This window comes from Bos javanicus, chromosome 3 (genome assembly GCF_032452875.1).
Source record: "Bos javanicus breed banteng chromosome 3, ARS-OSU_banteng_1.0, whole genome shotgun sequence".
NCBI lineage: Eukaryota > Metazoa > Chordata > Mammalia > Artiodactyla > Bovidae > Bos > Bos javanicus.
In genome coordinates, this window is record NC_083870.1 from 86,398,641 (window position 1) to 86,420,132 (window position 21,492).

The window sequence follows — 21,492 nt, forward strand, 5'->3', positions numbered from 1 at the left end:
ACTCTGTTAGAAGAGCTGATCCCCACTCCTCATTCTGTTGGTGACCTGTTTCTTCTATACAAAAATCCTTCTAATCCATGTAAGCAGATTTTTAAAATAAAACCTAAACAGACACACAGTGGCTAATCACTTAATCCACAGATGTTTGTCTCTAAAAAGCAAGCAAAATCTAACTTTACAGTATAACTCTCCAAGGTACCTCCTATTGTCTTCAAGGGTATTGAAGATTAATATTTCAAAAATAAGAAGTTCTTTAGTTTACACCATGTAAATGGAAAGTGAATACAATCACATTCACGAGACAAGGTTCACAAAAATGATAAAAGTATAGTTTCTAAGGATGACAGGGATCACTGTGTTAGAAATACTGCTTATATCTTTTTATAGCTTGAAAAACCTATATTTGAAACCATTATGCCTAAACATGGTGTTTAGGCGTAATGAAACCTCCACATGTATATCAATTGAAAATAAGGAAAGTGATTTTTCCCTGAGGAGATATACCTGTTCACTCTCCATGTGTTAAATACTGTGACTTAAAATACCAAAATGCTAGAAGGAAGAAATTTATCTGGAAATTAAGGACAAAAGAAGAGGGTGGGCTATCTAATCAAGAGCCATACAAGTCAGGCTGTAAAAATAAAGACAGAAAGGCCGGGACAGACGCGTGATGGCTTTGTTAATATGAGCAACTATAGGAAATACCTAGAAGTCCAATTAAGGTTAATACAATTTTTGAAGTGATTTAACCAAATAAATAAATACTCTGTAATGTGACTTGGAAATATTTTCCAGATAGCCTAAAAATAAAACAAAACAAACATAAATTTAAAAACTGATCAAGGTTTATTCTTATAAAGAGAGAAGCTACACATTTCATTAAAGTACGGGACCTCACGCTTGAATAGTGTTTAGTATGATCGTGATTGGTAACCAAGAAGATACCTAGTCCTGAGGCTATAAAGACCTACAACAGCAACAATAGTAATAGCAGCTAAAATTTAAGGCATAGTTATTAGGTGCTAAGCACTATTCAAAGTACTTCATCTTTGCCAATTCATTTATTAATATCTTTAACAAACTGACAAGGTAGGTAACACTTTTAGTCTTTTGCAGATGAAGAAACTGATCATGAATAAGCTGCATACTTCAGAAAATCTCTTTCCAAATGTGAAGAGGAGACTTCTACTAGGGGATATCAACACTGTTTTTTAAGCTTTATTATAGTATAATTGATATACAAACATTTACACACATTTAACATATGCATATTGATCAGTTTGAATATCTGCATATACCCATCATGCCATCACCACAATCAAGGTTCTAAACCTAGCCACCATCTCCAAAAATTTCCTTGTGTTCTTTGGTGTTTGTGTGTGGTTTGTGGTAAGAACTGATTTTTTTTTTTTAAGATAACCATTACAAAATAAAATATAGCACATTCAGTTCTTCAGTCATTATTGTTTTTGCTTTGTCCCTTGCTACTGAAATATGTCTTCAGGCAGTCAAGATTCTTTTTGTTAAACACTGTGAAGCAAGTGAAGCCATCATATCCAGATGAGTAAAATTAATTGTTGCTTTTAGAGAGTCTGCTAACTGAAGGCTAGTGACTATACACGTGACTGAGAGACCTTGAATGGATCAAGCTTTTGACATTTTTTATCTGAAGATGAGTCTGACTTATTATTTCAAATGTGATTTTTCTTATAAACATTGCATGATTTTTCTCAGCAATAATTAAGTTGGCTGTTTGGTCTGAATAACTGGTCTACTATTGGGGGTGTATTTTTTAACTTTCCTTCCACGGAGTAAGCCATTCAACCTACAATCCTTACATAACCTGGCTGGCTTCCCTGGTAGCTCAGATGATAAAGAATCTGCCTGCAATGTGGGAGACCCAGGGTTGATCTCTGGGTTGGGAAGACCCCCTGGAGAAGGAAATGGCAACCCACTCCAGTATTCTTACCTGGAAAATCCCATGGACAGAGGAGCCTGGCGGGCTACAGTCTATTGGGTGGCAAAGCGTCAGACACGACTGAGCAACTAACACACACACTTACATAACCACCTATAATCATTACATTTGGGAAATTTAACATTAATACAATATTATTATTCAATCATGTGTGCTCGATTGCTCTCTGTGACCTCATTGACAGTAACCCACAAGGTTCCTCTGTCTATGTAACTTTCCAGGCAAGAATACTGGTATTGGGTTGCCATTTCCTCCTTCAGGGGACCTTCCCCATCCAGGGATAGAACTCACAAAACCTGAAGCTCCTGCATTGGTAGGTGGATTCTGCCACCTGGGAAGCCATTCAACCTACAATCCTTCTTTAAATTTACCTAATTGTCTAACCTAGATAGCATATTCAAAAGCAGAGACATCACTTTGCCAACAAAGGTCCGTCTAATCAAGGCTATGGTTTTTCCTGTGGTCATTTTTTATTTTTCTCCCTCCGGAATCCTCATTGACCCCAGGGACTGTAGCCCACGAGGCTCCTCTGTCCAGGGGATTTCCTAGACAAGAATATAGGAGTGGGTTGCCATTTCCTCCTCCAAGAGATCTTCCCCACCCAGGAACTGAATCCACGATTCACATATTGCTGAAGCCTGGCTTGGAGAATTTTGAGCATTACTTTACTACCGTGTGAGATGAGTGCAATTGTGTGGTAGTTTGAGCATTCTTTGGCATTGCCTTTCTTTGGGATTGGAATTAAAACTGACCTTTTCCAGTCCTGTGGCCACTGCTGAGTTTTCCAAATTTGCTGGCACATTGAGTGCAGCACTTTCACAGCATCATCTTTCAGGATTTGAAATAGCTCAACTGGAATTCCATCACCTTCACTAGCTTTGTTCGTAGTGATGCTTTCTAAGGCCCACTTGACTTCACATTCCAGGATGTCTGGCTCTAGGTCAGTGATCACACCATCGTGATTGTCTGGGTCATGAAGATCTTTTTTGTACAGTTCTTCTGTGTATTCTTGCCATCTCTTCTTAATATCTTCTGCTTCTGTTAGGTCCATACAATTTCTGTCCTTTATCAAGCCCATCTTTGCATAAAATATTCCCTTGGTATCTCTGATTTTCTTGAAGAGATCTCTAGTCTTTCCCATTCTGTTGTTTTTCTCTTATTTCTTTGCATTGATCACTAAGGAAGGCTTTCTTATCTCTTCTTGCTATTCTTTGGAACTCTGCATTCAGATGCTTATATCTTTCCTTTTCTCCTTTGCTTTTCGCTTCTCTTCTTTCACAACTATTTGTAAGGCCTCCCCAGACAGCCATTTTGCTTTTTTGCATTTCTTTTCCATGGGGATGGTCTTGATCCCTGTCTCCTGAACAATGTCACGAACCTCATTCCATAGTTCATCAGGCACTCTATCTATCAGATCTAGGCCCTTAAATCTATTTCTCACTTCCACTGTAGAATCATAAGGGATTTGATTTAGGTCATACCTGAATGGTCTAGTGGTTTTCCCTACTTTCTTCAAGTTAAGTCTGAATTTGGTAAAAAGGAGTTCATAATCTGAGCCACAGTCAGCTCCTGGTCTTGTTTTTGTTGACTGTATAGAGCTTCTCCATCTTTGGCTGCAAAGAATATAATCAATCTGATTTCGGTGTTGACCATCTGGTGATGTCCATGTGTAGAGTCTTCTCCTGTGTTGTTGGAAGAGGGTGTTTGCTATGACCAGTGCATTTAATTGACACTAATTCAAACTAGATTGTTATGAATCAAAATGCTACTTACAATCTCTAGGGCAACCACTAAGAAAATAACTTAAAAATGTGTAGAAAAAAAGAGAAAGGAATCAAAATGGTTCACTAAAAAATACTTATTGAACATGAAAGAAGGCAGTCATGGAGTTGAGGTACAAGAAAAGATATAAGACATGTAGAGAACCTATGCAAAATAGAAATCCTCCCTTTTCTGTAATAACACTGAAGGAAAATGAAATTAAAACTTCAACCAAAAGGCAAAAAAAAAAAAAGGCAGAATGGTTTCTAAAAACATGATCCAATCATATGCTATCTATAAGAGACTCCCCTTACACTCAAAGGTAAGCAAGGTTGAAAATTTAGAGATATGAAAAAAATATTCCATGCAAACACTAATCAAAACACAGGTGGATTGTCTATACTAATATCAGACAAAACATAGTTTAAGAAAAATTATTATAAAAGATAAAAGGCCATTACATAGTGATAAAACGATCCATCAAGAAGACATATTAAGTACAAACACATAAATCAAGCCAAAAAATATATGAAGCAAAAACTAACAATTAAAGCACCAAACAATAATATTAGAACATATATATACCCCACTTTCAATGATGGATGAAACAACTACACAGAAGTCAGCAAGGAGACAGAAGACTTGAACAACGTTATAAGCCAACTAGAGCTAAGAGACATATATAGAACAGAACACCCAATTACAGCAGAATAAACTTTCTTGTCAGGAGCATGTGGAACATTCTCCAGGAAAGACCATATATTAGGCCACAAAATACATTTAAAAAGACCAATACCATACAGAACATGTTTTCTGACCACAATGGAACAAAATGAGAAATTAGTGTAGAAGTCCTAGAAGAAAACACAGAAGAAACGCTCATGACATTGGGTTTGGCAATGATTCTTGCATAATACACCAAAAGCACAAGCAGCAAAAGCAAAAATACAGATGCAATCACACTAAAAATCTTCTGCATAGTGAAGGAAACAGGGTGAAAAGACAGAATATAGAGAAGGAAAAATATTTTAAAACCATATATCTGATAAAAGATTAGTATCCAAAATATACAAGGAACTCCTACAACTCAACAGCCAAAAAAAAAAAAAAAGATTAAAAAATGAGCAATGAACTTGAATAAACATTTCTCCAAAGATAGGCCACTGGTTGACAGGCATATGAAAAGATGCTCAGCATCATTAATCGCCAGGGAAATGCAAATCAAAGTCACAATTAGATATCACTCACACTTGTTAGGATAGCTATTATAAATATTTCAAAGGTAATGAGTGTTGGTAAGGAAGTGGAGAAATTGGAACTCTTGTACACTTTTGGTAGATGTAAGATATATAAAAGGGTGAGCCTCTATGGAAAACAGTATAGAGTTTCTTTAAAAAATTAAAATTAGACTTACCAGGGGATCATATATCAAAATAAACTGGATTCAGGATCTCCACAAGATATATGCATTCCAAAGTTCTTTGCATTATTGACAATAACCAAGATATAGGAATGACCTAAATATCCAACAACAGATGAAAGAAAATGTGATATATACATACAATGGAATATTGTTCAACCTTAAAAAAGAAGGAAATCCTGCCATATGTGTCAATATAGATAAACCTAGAGGACACTATGCTAAGTGAGATAACCCAGTCACAGGGGATAAATACTGCCTGATTTCAGTTAGATGAGGTATTTAAAACTGCCAACCTCATAGAAACAGAGAATACAATGATGGTTGCCAGGGGCTGGAGGGACGGGAAAGTGGGACAGCGCTGTTTAACAGGCATAAAGTTTCAGTGTTGCCACCTGAAAAACTTCTAGAGATCTGCTGTACAACACTCTGCCTAAGTTAACCTATAATAATACTGTATTGTGCACTTAAAGTTTATTAACAGAGTAGATAGATATGTTTAGTGTTAACACACAAAAAGTCCTTCTTAAAAGATAGATAGAAGAAAAAGAAAGAAAGGTGCAAAGGAAGGAAGGGAATAAGGGAGGAAGATAACAAACAGGAGAACTGTCAAATTCACAAATATATGGAAATTAAACAACACACTAACCAATGGATCAAAAATGAAATCACAAGAAATTAGAAAATACTGTGAGATGAATGAAAAAGAAAACATAACACACCAAAACTTATGGGATGCAGTTAAAGCAGTTTGTGGTGGTATAGCCACACGTTCCGGGAAACAAACTCACTCAGGACGATGCAGATAGTGGAGTGCAGCTTATTACACCGGTGGGCCCAAGGCAGAGTCTCCTCTTAGCCAAGGACCCTGACCAGTTTTTGTGAAAACCTTATATATCTGAAGTGTATGTGCACAAAACCTTCCCCAAATTCCCTGAAACTAGTCTGAACAAAGGAAAAAGAAAGATACAGTCAAAGTTAACCTGTGATTCATATGCCTTCAGCCTGGGTAGTTAACAGTGGACAATTATCAATAGGCCTGTGGTCAGACCCCAATAAGCATAATAGAATGTATGATTCTATTCGGTTACACAGATAATTAGGATATTCTTTTAGGCCAGGGAAAGTATAGGTAGGAGCCCTGGGCTCTTCCTCCCGGGGGCCTGGTTTTCCAGTTGGTATGTCGTTTTCTTAGATACTGGGCATATAGCTCATAGTCCACAGTCTGGCCTAAGATGGAGTCCTACTTTCAAGATAGAGCCTGTTTTGTTTCCTCTTTCAGTAGAAGAAAATTTGTGGTTCTAAAATGCTTACATTCAAAAAAAAGAAAAACCTTATTATCAATAATCTAAACTTCTAAGGAACTAGTAAAGAAAAATCCAAACTACCAAACTAAATCCAAAGCAAGAATGAAAATTTGAGTAGAGATAAATGAAATAGAAAAAAAAAAGATTCCATTTAAGATCAAAATGAATAAAATACTTAGTATAACTAAGGAGGTATAAGACTCATACACTAAAGACAACAAAATATTGCTCAAAGAAATTGAAGAAGACCTAAATAAATGGAAGGGCATCCCACATTCATAGATTGGAAGACCTAACATAGTTAAGAAGCAATATTCCTTCTTGGTTCAGATGGTAAAGAATCCGCCTGCACTGCAAGAGACCTAAGTTCAATCCCTGGGTTGGGAAGATCCTCTGGAGAAGGGAATGGCTACCCACACCAGTATTCTTGCCTGCAGAATTCAATGGAGAGAGGAGCCTGGAGGTTTACAGTCCATGGGGTTGCAAAGCGTTGGACATGACTGAGCAACTAACATTCACATTCCTCAAGTTGATGTACAGATTCAGTGTAATCTCTATCAAAATTCCAGGTGCCTTTTTGAAGAATGGACAAGCTGATTATAAAATTCACATGTAATTGCAAAGGATGCCAAATATCCAAAATCTTGAAAAAGGGCAAAATTCTTCATATTTCTCTATTTCAAAACTTACTGCTAAGCTACAGTAACCAAAACACTGTTGTGCTGAAGTAAGGACTGACATATAGATCAATGGAATATAATTCAGAATCCAGAAGTAAACCCAAATATCTATAAGATACCAAGAACATTCAATGGGAGAAAGAATAGCCTTTTCAACATACAGTCCTGGGACTGAAGGAGGAAACAGATTGAATGGGCTCCTTCTTGAAAGCAGGACTCCATCTTGGGCCAGACTGTGGACTTTGAGCTATATGCCCAGTATCTATGGAAACGACATACCAACTAGAAAACCAGGCCCCCAGAAGGAAGAGCCCAGGGCTCGTATCTAGACTCTCCCTGGCCTAAAAGAATACCCTAATTATCTGTGTAATCGGATAGAATCATACATTCTGTTATGCTTATTGGGGTATGACCACAGACCTATTGATAATTGTCCACTGTTAACTACCTAGGCTGAAGGCATATGAATCTTGGGTTAACTTTGATTGTATCTTTATTTCCCTTTGTTCAGACTAGTTTCAGAGAATTTGGGGAGGTAGGTTTGAGCACATACACTTAGGGTATATAGTTCAGTTCAGTCGCTCAGTCGTGTCTGACTCTTTGCAACCCCATGAATCGCAGCACGCCAGGCCTCCCTGTCCATCACCATCTCCCGGAGTTCACTCAAATTCACGTCCATTGAGTTGGTGATGCCATCCAGCCATCTCATCCTCTGTCGTCCCCCTTTCTTCCTGCCCCCAATCCCTCTCAGCATCAGAATCTTTTCCAATGAGTCAACTCTTCGCATGAGGTGGCCAAAGTACTGGAGTTTCAGCTTTAGCATCATTCCTTCCAAAGAACACCCACGGCTGATCTCCTTTAGGATGGACTGGTTGGATCTCCTTGCAGTCCAAGGGACTCTCAAGAGTCTTCTCCAACACCACAGTTCAAAAGCATCAATTCTTTGGCGCTCAGCTTTCTTCACAGTCCAACTCTCACATCCATACATGACCACAGGAAAAACCATAGCCTTGACTAGATGGACCTTTGTTGGTAAAGTAATGTCTCTGCTTTTGAATATGCTATCTAGGTTGGTCATAACTTTCCTTCCAAGGAGTAAGCGTCTTTTAATTTCATGGCTGCAGTCACCATCCGCAGTGATTTTGGTATATATAAGGTTTTCACAAAAACTGGTCGGGGTCCTTGGCTAAGAGGAGACTCTGTGTTGGACCCACCGGTGTAATAAACTGCACTCCACTGTCTGCATTGTCCTTCTGAGTGAGTTTGTTTCCTGGAACACGTGGCTACAACAGGACAACTGGATATCCACACAAAAGAATGAACTTAGATGTCTACTTCTACCATATACAAAAAAATAATTCAAAATTAATCAAAAGACCTAAATGTGAGCGCTAAAGTTCTACAACTCTAGGAAAGAACATAGATGTAAATCTTCATGACTTTGGGTTAGGCAATAGTTTCTTAAACATGATACCTAAACCACAAGCAACAAAAGGAAAAAAGTAGATAATCTGGACTTTATAAAAATTTAAAACAGCACTTTTTTTCATCAAAGGACACCATCCTTTAAATAAAGACAACTATAGTATGAGAGAAAATATTTGCATATCATCTATTTGTTAAGAGACTTGTGTGCAGAATACATAAATAACTTGCCATACGACAACAAAAAGGTCAAACAATCCAGTTTAAAAATGGACAAATGATCTGAATAGACATTTTTTCTAAAAAAGAAATTTTAATGGTCAATAAGCCCATATAAAGTTGCTCAAAATCATCAGTCAGTAGGAAAACACAAACGAAAACCACAATGAGATGCCACTTTACTCCCACTGGGATGGCTGCAAGCAAAGCCAAGCCAAAACAAAACAAAACAGAAAATAACAAGCATCAGTGAGGTGTGAAGAAATTAAAACACTCATACATTGCTGATAATAATGTAAAATGGTACACCCACAAAGGCAGCTTAATCGTTCCTCAAAAAGTTAACTGTCTCATTAGCATGTGACCCAGCAATTCCACTCCCAGGTATGTATCCTGTAGAAAAATTGAAAACAGGTGTTTAAATAAAAACTTATATGTGAATGTTGATACCAACACTGTTCGCAACAGGCAAAAGGTAGTAATGACGCAGTGTCTACCAACAGATGAATGGTTACACAAAACATGGTATTTGTGTACAATGAAGTGTTATTCAGTTATAAAAAGAAATGAAGTACCAATTCACATTAATATTTGGATGAACCTTGAAAACATTATGGTAAGTGAAAGAAGGCAGACACAAAAGGGCACATATGCTATGATTATATTCATAAGAAATGTCTGGAACAGACAAATCCTTAGGAACAGATAGCAGATTAGTGGTTGCCAGGTGCTGGAGGGAGAGGGGAATGACCAGTGACTTCTCAATGGGCACAGCCTTTCTTTGTAGGCTGATGAGGATATTCTAGAATTAGATAGTGATAATGCTTGAAAAACATTGTGAATGTACTAACACCACTGAACTGTATAATTTAAAATGATGAACAGGGTGTTACACGAATTTCACTTCGATTAAGAAAATACAGGAGGAGAGAGGAAGCATTTGATGATTCTTATCTTATTCCCAGTCTTACCCTAGGCATTTTGCATTTGTTTTCTCATCGAGCCAAGTGGACCATAAATTCATTTGTCCATAAATAGGTCATGACTTGACTGAAGAGAATTTCCCAGCTGGAATTAAAACTTTAGAATTTGCACAATTCCACCTCCTCTGTGAAGCATCCCCTTAACTCTTCTAAGACAAAAAAAAAAATGTTTACAGATTTTGGAGCAATTTTCTACCTTTTTCCAGCTTCTAATACCTGCACGTTTTACCCCTTAGCTTTACTTTTCACATGTATTTTCTTTTACAATGTGACATGTTCATTGCCTGGTTTCTGAGCTCCTCGAGATCAGGACTGCTCCTTTGTGTTTACAGGTCTGTGCTCAGCATACTGGAGAAGGCGATGGCACCCCACTCCAGTACTCTTGCCTGGAAAATCCCATGGAAGAGGAGTCTGGTGGGGTACAGTCCATGGGGTCGCGAAGAGTCGGACACGACTGAGCAGCTTCACTTTCACTTTTCACGCATCGGAGAAAGAAATGGCAACCCACTCCAGTGTTCTTGCCTGGAGAATCCCAGGGACAGGGGAGCCTGGTGGGCTGCCGTCTATGGGGTCGCACAGAGTCAGACACAACTGAAGCGACTTAGCAGCAGCAGCAGCTCAGCATATAGTACATGCTCAATGAAGGTTTTCACCGGCCAGCTGGAATCACATATTTGGTTCCTGTAAATATACTACATTAATGGCTCCTAAAATAGCCATGCCTGTTTGACTTGCCTGTGCTACACTCAGCATCCATTTCCCAGAATGAAACTAGGTCACATCTGGGACGCATGAACAGTTTTAAGAAAGTTCCGTCTGAAATTCAAAACCCTTCAGTGTATATCAAATGTAATCAAGCTGATGATGCCAAAAAAACTGTAAAGGATTAAAACTTCACTTCATTATTACATTTTTGGTCTTTGCTCTTTTACTTCATTTAATAAGTTTTACAGCAACAGAACAATTTGCACATGTTAAAAACCAAAACAGGATGAAAATGGCAAAAAAAGAAAAGCAAAGCATTTCACTTTATGCATCTTTGTCTTTGTGAGTTCTCCCCGATCCTGTGGTTATTTTGTACAAGGTCTGTCTGTTTGGTTATAGGGACAGCTTTTGGGCAAAAGATCTAAGACATCTCTGCCCTCCTGTAAAAATGTGCATCAACAGAGAAAAGAAAAAAAAAATGGATCTCTTTCTATAAAGAGGTCCTGAGAATGAGAGTCTCTCCTGATGGTAGTGACATGTAGGATATTTCAGTAAGGGAAGCTCTTGAAATTATGTGCCTTTGGTGTCTTCTAGGGACAACAGCAGAATTTGCTGTGCGGTCACAAACCTTTTGTTGTCCCTCTGCTGGAACACTCTTCATGAGTTCTTGTTATGGTCTCTCTTGTTTGTGATTCTTAAAGTATCTTTATTTTGAAAGGGAGACAAAGTACTTCCTTTCTGATTGCACATCCTTGGAAAATTATAAATCATTCCAAAATCGAAAAGTGCATGAGCACACTAGGCATTCCATTAATTATGTTTATGTCCAGTCACCTGTATCCCACCCCCAGGTATGTGAAATGGCACAAAGAAAATTCACATACTTGCTTTCTGCTGCATCATTTCTTTTTGAATTTTTTCTGAAACCTAGAACAATAGTTTACATCTTCATAAATGCTGGCATTTTGTTGTGGTTGTGCAAGTTAAACAGCCTGATTAATCCTGCTTATTCCTCTTTCTTCTGCTGACATTCCATACTGGGGAAAGGACGTCATCTGATGGAAAGGATCCGAGTCCTATGCCTCAACTTCTTGTGTGTGAAATCTGTTCTCCTTTATCCTTCTCATACCCCTTACTTCAGATTTATCAGCATTTATTGAATATCTGCTATAAATATTGACTGGTCTATGGTTGGCCTGTAGTTGGGGCTCAAAAATCAAATCTATTCAGTCAGGGCCCTGACCAGAAATAGAAAATATGCTCATGTTGGATTCCGGTGAGAATTTAATGAAGGGACTGCTTACAGAAATATGAATGGAGTTGGGGAAACCAACAAGTGATCCTGAGATACCCTGTGATCCTTTGGCCTAAAGAAGGAAGGGGAGGCCACAGTCTTGGAGCCTGGTGAGAATTGGTGGTCTGGAAGGTAGCTGCCCATCAGGAGCTACAGTCATAAAGGGACCAGCTACCATAAGACTCTCGGCATTGAAGACGTAGGGAGAGGTTTCTCCTCGTTGGTTGAATAGAATAGGAAGCCTGAGGGCAAAGGGAGCCCAGGCAATGCAGCCTGCAGGGCAGAGAAGTGAGGGGAACGGATCTCGGTGACCAAAGGGAAGATAAAGAATATGCTCACTTCACAGTTTAACTTCAGAATAATTGAGGAAGCAGCATTATTATCGAAAGTTTACAAATGAAGACACTGAGGCAGTCAAGTTTAAATAACTTGCTGAAGGTCATATGGCTACTAAGTGGCAGCCTGTGCGTGTGTATCCTAAGTCACTTCAATCTTGTCCAACTCTGCAACCATATGGACCATAGGTAGCCGGCCAGACTCCTCTGTCCCTGGGATTCTCCAGGCAAGAATACTGGAGTGGGTTGCCATTTCCTCTTCCAGGACTAAATGGCAGACCTAATATTCAAATTCAGGCCTTCTAGTGCCACTTCTATTTCTTTATACTAAAATGGTTGTCCTTCTGTCCTTACACTTTACTTACATGACCAGCCTTATATTTTTGACAATGTGAGCTTTGTAAATGATTATGACTTCCATATTTAATTTGGTTGTTAGGAAATTCTATCAAATATTAAGCCCCCATTGCTAATTGTGCAGGATTTTGTGGCTTGCATATCTCAGTGGCCTTACCTACCTTTTGCCTTGTTTTTTAAAATCTTTTCATATTACATGTCTTTTTTGAAGAGGTAAAGGATAAACAAATGAGTAAATGAGTAGCTAGTATCTGAATAACCTTGGGGATCTGTGCTTGATTAGCCTTTCCCCTAATACAGACCATCACCGTATAGGGACTGCTAATGTTGACCTCCATTCTCAAACACACACATCTGTTAACTTTGTGGTAGAGTTGACTTCATTATCACAGCCTTTTTCAACATTGTATTCCTAGCAACCACTACCCATCAATTAATATTGACAGCGGAGTTGAAACCTATTTGCTATGCCTGGTGTAATACGACCAGTAAATCAACCAATGTCTGTTTAATCGCAGACATCCTGAGAGCCTTTTATTAAGCTCACTGTATGTGATGCACGTCATTATAGTCTGACTGCTTCCCATGCTTCAGATACTTTAGTAAAAGGCAGTATATGCAATATATGAGTGCACTCCTTCTCCAAATAATTAAGTTTTCTTCTTTAGACTCAAGTATGTGGCATGATTCCAACGATATCTCAAGTGGTTATTTTAAGAAGTTGCTTGCTGTTTGTTTTTTTTATCATCCTAGATAAAGGCCTCTTTGGCCTCATTAATAGAGTTAGCGTTGTTAAAGCTGCCGGGTCACAATAACATTATCTCACATCCTGAAGCAGCACGACAACCCTATTCAGAAAGGAGTGGAACTCATTTAAGCAATTTGAGACTTGGATTTCATTCAAGTGCATTTAGTGAAAGTTTCAAAGGACTATTATTATGAAGCCTTGCCTGTGAGTTTGTAATGGCACTGGAACAGTATAACAATCAAAATACTACAGATAATAGCAGTTTCTTGGTTAGATAGCATCACCAACTCAGTGGTCATGAATTTGAGCAAACTCTGGGAGATAGTGAAGGACAGAGGAACCTGGCATGCTGCAGTTCATGGGGTTGCAAGGAGTTGGACATGACTTAGCGAATGAAAAACAACAAAAGCAGTTTCTTAGAGTTCCATACATATTGGTAGATTTTAATGTGTTTTCACCTATGTTATCTCATAATCTCCAAATGAAGCTTTAACAAGGTTCATACTAATGCACATATTTAACTGTAGGTATAAAAACATATAAACAAAAGGAGTTTAAGTCCGTGGAGAATCTACCCACACTCACTGATCAGCATCATTAATATGTTCTTTAATCAAACCATTCACCTTCTACTCTGTTGTGTGAAACAGGTTCACTGACCTGTGACCTTTGATTATGAGAAATGATTCTTTTACCCCAGTGAAAGCCTGAGCACTTTTTCTTTCTCCTCCAAGTCCAGTTTATGAAACTTTGACATTGACACAGATGTGGCTATTTCTGATTCAGTTATAGTCTGTTCTTTCATATGTTTGAGGACTAAAACTAAGAAAATGTTCAGGATTCTGACACCTTCCAATGTATAATCTTCCTGGTAGCTCTTCTTTCCATGTTCGTACTATTCCTCCATTTGTTTCAAAGATGAACAATGGACATTTGATGATGTTTTCACATTTAAAAATTGCTTTCTCTTGTAACACCTCATTATTTTTCTATATCACCCTGTGTAGTGGATATCAAGGTTCATACTTTACCAATGAAGATATTAATGCTCTGGCATTCAGAGCTAGATCAGGTGTGGGAGAGTCAGCTGAGCCAATGGTGCCATAATCATTGGTGTTCATCATTTACTGTTGATTTTAAAATATCTGTTGTTCACCTCTGTGTGTACCACACAATACCAGACATGGGGAGCAATACACAGATACACAGAACACTTTGGGACATGTCCTCCAAGCCCCAGGAGTAACTTACTTGTGAGGGAAGACCTCCCGGTCTTTCCAAGTGCTGCTTTTTCTGCCTGGAAGTTTCTTCCTAACTCTTCTTAACTCTTCTTCATTTTTCTAAAACTCATGAATTAAGCAGTAGGTCTGTATTTCCTGCTGTATTCCTGTCACTAGTGCTCTGTACATGGTAAACGCTCCATCAGTATTTGCTGACTTAATAGGGCATATCTTGTCTCATTCTGTCCCTGCAGTAATTTTACTTCCTTGCTGCCCTGTTGTAACTACAGCTCACATTTCTCTTGCTTTGGAGTCCTACTGCCATTTCTGCTTCTGATTCTGAAATAAACTCCAGGAAACAGGTGATACAGAAGGTCTCAAAAGTCTTTTCTCAAAAGTTCATCATGTTATTTGGCTTGGGCCCACTGTCAAGCCAAAACAGAAAGAAGTGATCAGGACAATACTAAGAACTAAACACAAAACCTGGGGGTTTCTGCTGAGGCACCGTGAGAATCCGGAACAGTTGGGGTCCAGCCCGGATTGCTAAAGTGGACTGTGTGCTCCCGGGTCATGGTCAAGGTAGCTTTCCCGCAGGAGATAAGCTGAGTCTGCAAGATTGAGAGGGGTTGGGGTGATTAGAAATTGTAAAGAGGTCTACTGAAGTCAAAATGTCTCAAAAAATCCAAGGCGGGTCTGTGGTAGAGATGCAAGGAGATGAAATGACATGAATCATTTGGGAATTGATTAAAGAGAAACTCATTTTTCCCTATGTGGAACTGGATCAGCACAGCTACAATTTAGGCATAGAGAATCACGATGCCACCAATGACTAGGTCACCGAGGACGCTGCAGAAGCTATAAAGAAGTACAACGTTGGTGTCAAGTATGCCACCATCACCCCCGATGAGAAGAGAGTGGAGAAGTTCAAGTTGAAACAAATGTGGAAATCTCCAAATGGCACCATCTGAATTATCTTGGGTGGCACTGTCTTCAGGGAAGCTATTATCTGGAAAAACATGCCCTGGCTTGTGAGTGGATGGGTAAAACCCATTATCATAGGTCGTCATGCTTACGGGGATCAATATAGAGCAACCAATTTTGTTGTGCCGGGGCCTGGAAAAGTAGAGACGTCCTACATGCCAAGTGATGGATCCCCCAAAATGGTATACCTAGTATATAACTTCAGAGAGTGGTGGTGTTGCCATGGGGATGTACAATCAAGATAAGTCAATAGAAGATTTTGCATACAGTTCTTTCCAGATGGCTTTGTCTAAGAATTGGCCTTTGTATCGGAGCACCAAAAACACTATTCTGAAGAAATACAATGGATGTTTTAAAGACATCTTTCAGGAGATACATGACAAGCAGTACAAATCTGAATTTAAAGCTCAGAATATCTGGTATGAGCACAGGCTCATTGATGACATGGTGGCCCAAGCTATGAAATCGGAGGGGGGCTTCATTTGGGCCTGTAAGAACTATGATGGGGACGTGCAGTTGGACTCCATGGCCCAAGGTTATGGCTCTCTCGGCATGATGACTAGTGTGCTGGTTTGTCCAGATGGCAAGACAGTAGAAGCAGAGGCTGCCCACGGGACTGTAACCCGTCACTACCGAATGTACCAGAAAGGACAGGAGACATTCACCAATCCCATTGCTTCCATTTTTGCCTGGACCAGAGACTTAGCCCACAGAGCTAAGCTTGATAACAGTAAAGAGCTCAGCTTTTTTGCAAAGGCTTTGGAAGAAGTCTGTATTGAGATCATTGAGGCTGGCTTCATGACCAAGGACTTAGCTGCATGTATTAAAGGTTTACCCAACATGCAACGTTCTGACTACTTGAAATTTTTGAGTTCATGGATAAACTTGGAGAGAACCTGCAGTTAAAACTAGCCCAGGCCAAACTTTAAGGTCATTTCTTGTCTTTGGAGGATTTTTTTTTTTCTGGTAACTAGGGTTTACATTTTTCTCTATAACTCTCATGGGTAAAGGCAAAATCAATTTTGTAATTTGTTTAGAAGCCAGAATTTATCTTTTCTATAAGTTTACAGCCTTTTTCTTATGCATACAGTTATGCCACCTTTGTGAACGTAGCCGGGGACTTTTTTTTTAACTTTATTTTCTACTAATAGCCTAGGAACTACTTTTAATGTCCACTTGTACTCACTGTCACTTTTTCTCATGTGCTGAGATCAATGACCAAAATGAACAGTGCTCAAAAGGATAAACTATAGCCACGGTATTATTCCCTGAAATTGTATAAGGTAGGGATTCATTCCTTTTCCCGCTTTCCATGGCCTGGGGCCCTGGGTCATTCTAATGTAACAGATATCTCATTATTTGCAGTAGAAGCTGTATGTTAGACTTGCACATGATTTGAAATGAAGAGCATGGCCGTAACTAAAACCTGTTGAAGACTCATCTTTGTAAAGAGCTCTAGTTGAATCTTTTAAAAATACTAAATATTTTTAGCTCCTTGGAGAATCCAGAAGAAATACTACCTGGGGGTGGGGGGGGGGTGGCTGGTGTTTGTGTCCTCCTCCTGGCCTTGTGTGGCCTAAGTATTATGCGACCTTGAACAGCGTGTTTCATCCAAGTGCAATAATACAAGCTGCACCTTTTTTTTGGGACATCTGCTGGCCTCTTTTATTTCCTTTATGTAAATGTGATTTTTCAGAAGTTGATTGTAAACACTATTCTAGTCCTGTTCTTCATCTAAACTATCGATTTTAATTAAAATTCAGTGCTAATGAAAAAAACAAACACAAAACCTGATAAAATTCACCAGTTTAGTAAAAAATTAGCCCGTTTCTAACTTTTTTTTTTACTAGAAATAGTAGAATCATCAATCATACAGTTGCAAATCCAGATTTTCAGTTACATTAATTGGTAAAGCTCAGTATATAATATCTATGACTCAGTTAGAAGAAATGTATTGCTTTCAAAATAAGTAAAACAAATTTTAAAGGTTTAACAAGAGGAAATATCATAACTCCATGATAATGTTCTGATGTTGTTACATAGATGTAATCTAAGAATTACCATGTACATGTTTAATTCTATGAAACTTGTTTTCATCATTATCTTCTATTCAAACATCTCTAGATATCTGGCATGAGCACTGGGGATGGTGCATTGTGTGTACTCAGAAAACATTTTTGAAATGAATGAATACATATACCATGACTGATCCTTGACAAGAAATTTACGGTGTAGAAAGTGGACCATTTTTCAGCAATTATTCCATTGGAACCTCATAACAGCCTAGTAGTTTGGATAGAGGGATAACTATGAACTCTATCTTAAAAATAAAAGAAGAGCAATTCAGAAGGACTAATTGATTTGTCTGAGTTCACACATAGTATGTAATAGAGCTGTCTTTTAAATCCAAGTTTTGGTGCTGATGCTTTTCTGACTTGACCTTCAAACTTAAGTTTATGTATGGTATGCTGCTGCTGCTGCTAAGTCACTTCAGTCGTCTGACTCTGTGTGACCCCATAGACGGCAGCCCACCAGGCTCCCCCGTCCCTGGGATTCTCCAGGCAAGAACACTGGAGTGGGTTGCCATTTCCTTCTCCAATGCATGAAAGTGAAAAGTGAAAGTGAAGTTGCTCAGTCATGTCTGACCCTCAGCTATCCCATGGACTGCAGCCCACCAGTCTCCTCCATCCATGGGATTTTCCAGGCAAGAGTACTGGAGTGGGGTGCCATTGTTATGTATGGCATAAGGACTGAGAATTCTTTAACAAGTCAACTGGCACTCTATATATTTGTAAAATGTCAAAATAAAATGTTCTAATTTTTAAAAATTAGAATCATTAATCTAAATAAACACAGAGACTATTAAAATAAATTTAGAATCTGCAAATAATTGAACACATTGTCTTAGGACTAAAATGGGAGGAAACCACAGGTGTGTGGAATAAAAACAATCATGCTGTTAGTGAAATGTCAGCATCTCTTGGTCTGAAGGACTAAGTAATTATCACAAGAGGAAAGGAAAAATAAACTGTAATTAAGCAATGACTGTAATGGTGTTCTTCTGGTGATAATTGTTTGTCTTTATTGCATTCCAGCAATTCTACTCTATAGATGATATAGAACCTACCATTTTCATTTCAATAGTTACATTTGATCCATGCATTTTTAAATCTATGATTTTAATAAACAAATTGCTTTCTTAAGGTATTTTAAGCTTAGTAAAACTTTACTTTTACATAAGGCACAATGAATATTTTAAATAACCAGTACCCCGTTATTTAACAAAAACAACAGACCATTGTTAATTCATTTGGCCCAACAATCAACAAACATTAACAACTCTGCAGTAATTAGAGCTTTTCAGAGAAACAGAGCAACGTCAGGAGCTCTGTGTTGCTGAAATCCTCAGGCTGAGGCTCGTAGTGGTGCCAGAGAGAAAATCCTAGACTCGAGTAGTAGGATAGCCTTCTTATTTCTTTGTTCATTAAAAAAATATATATCTATATTGTAACGGCCCTCACTTCAAAAAATATCTTCAATTTGTAAAAGTACAGATATAATAAACTATCCAAGCAGTCACTATAATCAACCAATCAGTAAAAGAGGAGAGGAGAAATTATTTTATCAAGAATTCGCAGGAAAATACAACTGGGTGTGTATCATATGTGGTCCTGAACTTCATAGCAACTGAGCAACAGAAGGAAACACTATTCTTACTATTTAGCAGAGCCTGGAGTTCTGTGAAGCACTGGATATAAGTCTGTTCATAGAAAAGGCTTTACATAGACAATGTAAATGAGAGCACACTTTACAACTAAAGCATACAGGTATCCCTCATATGACTGCATTTCATAGATATGGCCTTGGTGAAATCCAAAACAAACTGGAAAGAGAAGACTGTGGCGTGGACCACAGTGATATGGCTTCCTGGAATGGGTGCCAGCAGAGACAAGCTTATAGGAGAGAGGGCAAGGAGAGCCGAGGCGGTTGGGGGTGGTTCCCACTTCACACAGGCGTACATTTCTATGTGAACCAGGATGCATCTCCCTCCCTATTTAAAGCCCTTCAATGATAACCCATTGCATTCATGACAAAACCTGAAATTCTCATCATGGCCTTCGAGGCCATACATGATTCAGCCTCTGCCCATTTACAGTTACATTTCCCTTGGATCTCTTTGCTCTCACCGTGATGGATCTCTTCCACTTCTGCAAATGCAAGAGCTCTTCCTACACAGTATTTCTTCAGAGGCTGCTCCTGCCTGAAATGCTCTCTCCTTGACCTTTTTGTCTGGCTAATTCTTGTTCATTTATAAGATTTTGGCTTATGTATTCCTGCTACAAAGAAGATCACACTGGCCACTGCCTTGCCTCATTTATAGTAAATAACACCTGCTGTTGCTGCTGCTAAGTCGCTTCCGTCATGTCTGACTCTGTAAGACCCCATAGACGGCAGCCCACCAGGCTCCCCTGTCCCTGGGATTCTCCAGGCAAGAACACTGGAGTGGGTTGCCATTTCCTTCTCCAATGCATGAAAGTGAAAAGTGAAAGTGAAGTCGCTCAGTTGTATCCGACCCTCAGCGACCCCATGGACTGCAGCCTACCAGGCTCCTCCATCCAAGGGATTTTCCAGGCAAGAGTACTGGAGTGCGGTGCCATTGCCTTCTCCGTAACTCCTGTCTATTGTGAGAAAACATCAAACCCAAACTAAGGGATTTCATACAAGCTACCTAATCTTTAATTTTCAAGTCTCAAGGTCATTAAAAAAAAGAAGTCTGAGAAACTGGCACAGATTGGAGGAGAGTAGGAAGACATTGCTGACTAAATGCAATGTTTTGTCCTATGTGGAATCCTGGAACAAAAATATTAGTGGAAAAGCTGGTGAAATCTATTAAAATCTGTAGCTCAGTTAGGAGTATTGCACCAATGTTCATACTTAGTGATAAACATTCTATGGTTATGTTAGATGTTAACATTAGGGTAAATGGGGGAAGCATATACTGGTACTCTGCATTACTTGCAACTGTTCTGTAAAACTATTTCAAAATGAGAAGCTAAAAATATCTTCTTCCACAGAACTCCATCAGCAGGAATCATCTCGGCAGTATGTCCATTCCTAGAATGCTGTTATCCAGATATGCTGGATAAGACTTTGGTTTCCAGAGCCTGGGGGTATATTTAATTCCTGTCCTGGCCACTCATGAGCTATGTTATGAACAAGTTTCTTAAGTATTCCATGTTTCAATGTTCTCATCTGTAAAAGAGAAGATAGGTGGTTATGAGAATGGCAGGGTTTAATATGTATAAAACACAAATAACAGTGGAGGGTTAGTTATCATTGATTTAATTCCCATTCAATATATCATTGTTGAATGATTGAAGAATGAATGATGCAAGGTTTTTGCTAAGAGGGAGTTGCAATTCAATTAAAGTCAGAGAGAGTTTGGAGAAGAAGCTGAGGGCGCAAAGTGGAGGTTCCATGAGGCACAGTGGAGGGGTTGGCATAAAGATGGCACAAATATAAGAATAATTTGTGGGGGGTAGGGCGGTGAAACAAGGAGCAATACTGATATGGAAGTGTGTCTGAGTGCCCTGAATTCTGATTAACAGTGAGGAGCGAGTAGTCTCTCTAGGGCATGCTGCCTTAGGTAGGTTCTTCACTTGAACCCCACTCTGCATTTGCAGGAGACTATCCCCTGCAGGCTGCATTTCTCAACCTTCCATTTCTGCTGGTTTCCAGCTCAATACGGTCCATTGGGCTTCCCAGGTAGCTCTGTTGGTAAAGAATCTGCCTGCAATGCAGGAGACCCCAGTTCAATTTTTGGGTCAGTAAAATCCACTGGAGAAGGGATAGGCTACCCACTCCAGTATTCTTGGGCTTCGCTTGTATTCTTGGGCTTCCCTTGTAGCTCAGCTGGTAAAGAATCCACCTGCAAAGTGGGAAACCTGGGTTCGATCCCTGCATTGGGAAGATGCCTTGGAGAAGGGAAAGGCTAGCCACTCCAGTATTCTGGCCTGGAGAATTCCATGGACTGTACTGGACTGTATCAGCCATGGGGTCTCAAAGAGTCGGACACGAC

The 21,492-nt window shown here is 39.1% G+C and overlaps 2 protein-coding genes and 1 pseudogene across 2 annotated transcripts in view; 1 reads left to right on the forward strand and 2 right to left on the reverse strand.

Moving 5' to 3' along the window:
* The window catches only part of HOOK1 (hook microtubule tethering protein 1), a 115,227-nt gene that overhangs the window by 78,448 nt on the left and 15,287 nt on the right, over nt 1-21,492 (reverse strand). The window lies entirely within an intron of this gene.
* Nucleotides 15,018-17,202, forward strand: LOC133245125 (isocitrate dehydrogenase [NADP] cytoplasmic-like; annotated as a pseudogene).
* Nucleotides 17,208-21,492, reverse strand: part of FGGY (FGGY carbohydrate kinase domain containing) — a 523,869-nt gene continuing 519,584 nt past the window's right edge. Inside the window, exon 18 of the transcript XR_009735607.1 lies at nt 17,208-20,666. The gene's annotated coding sequence lies outside the window, so the exon portion shown is untranslated. The remainder of the gene's footprint in view (nt 20,667-21,492) is intronic.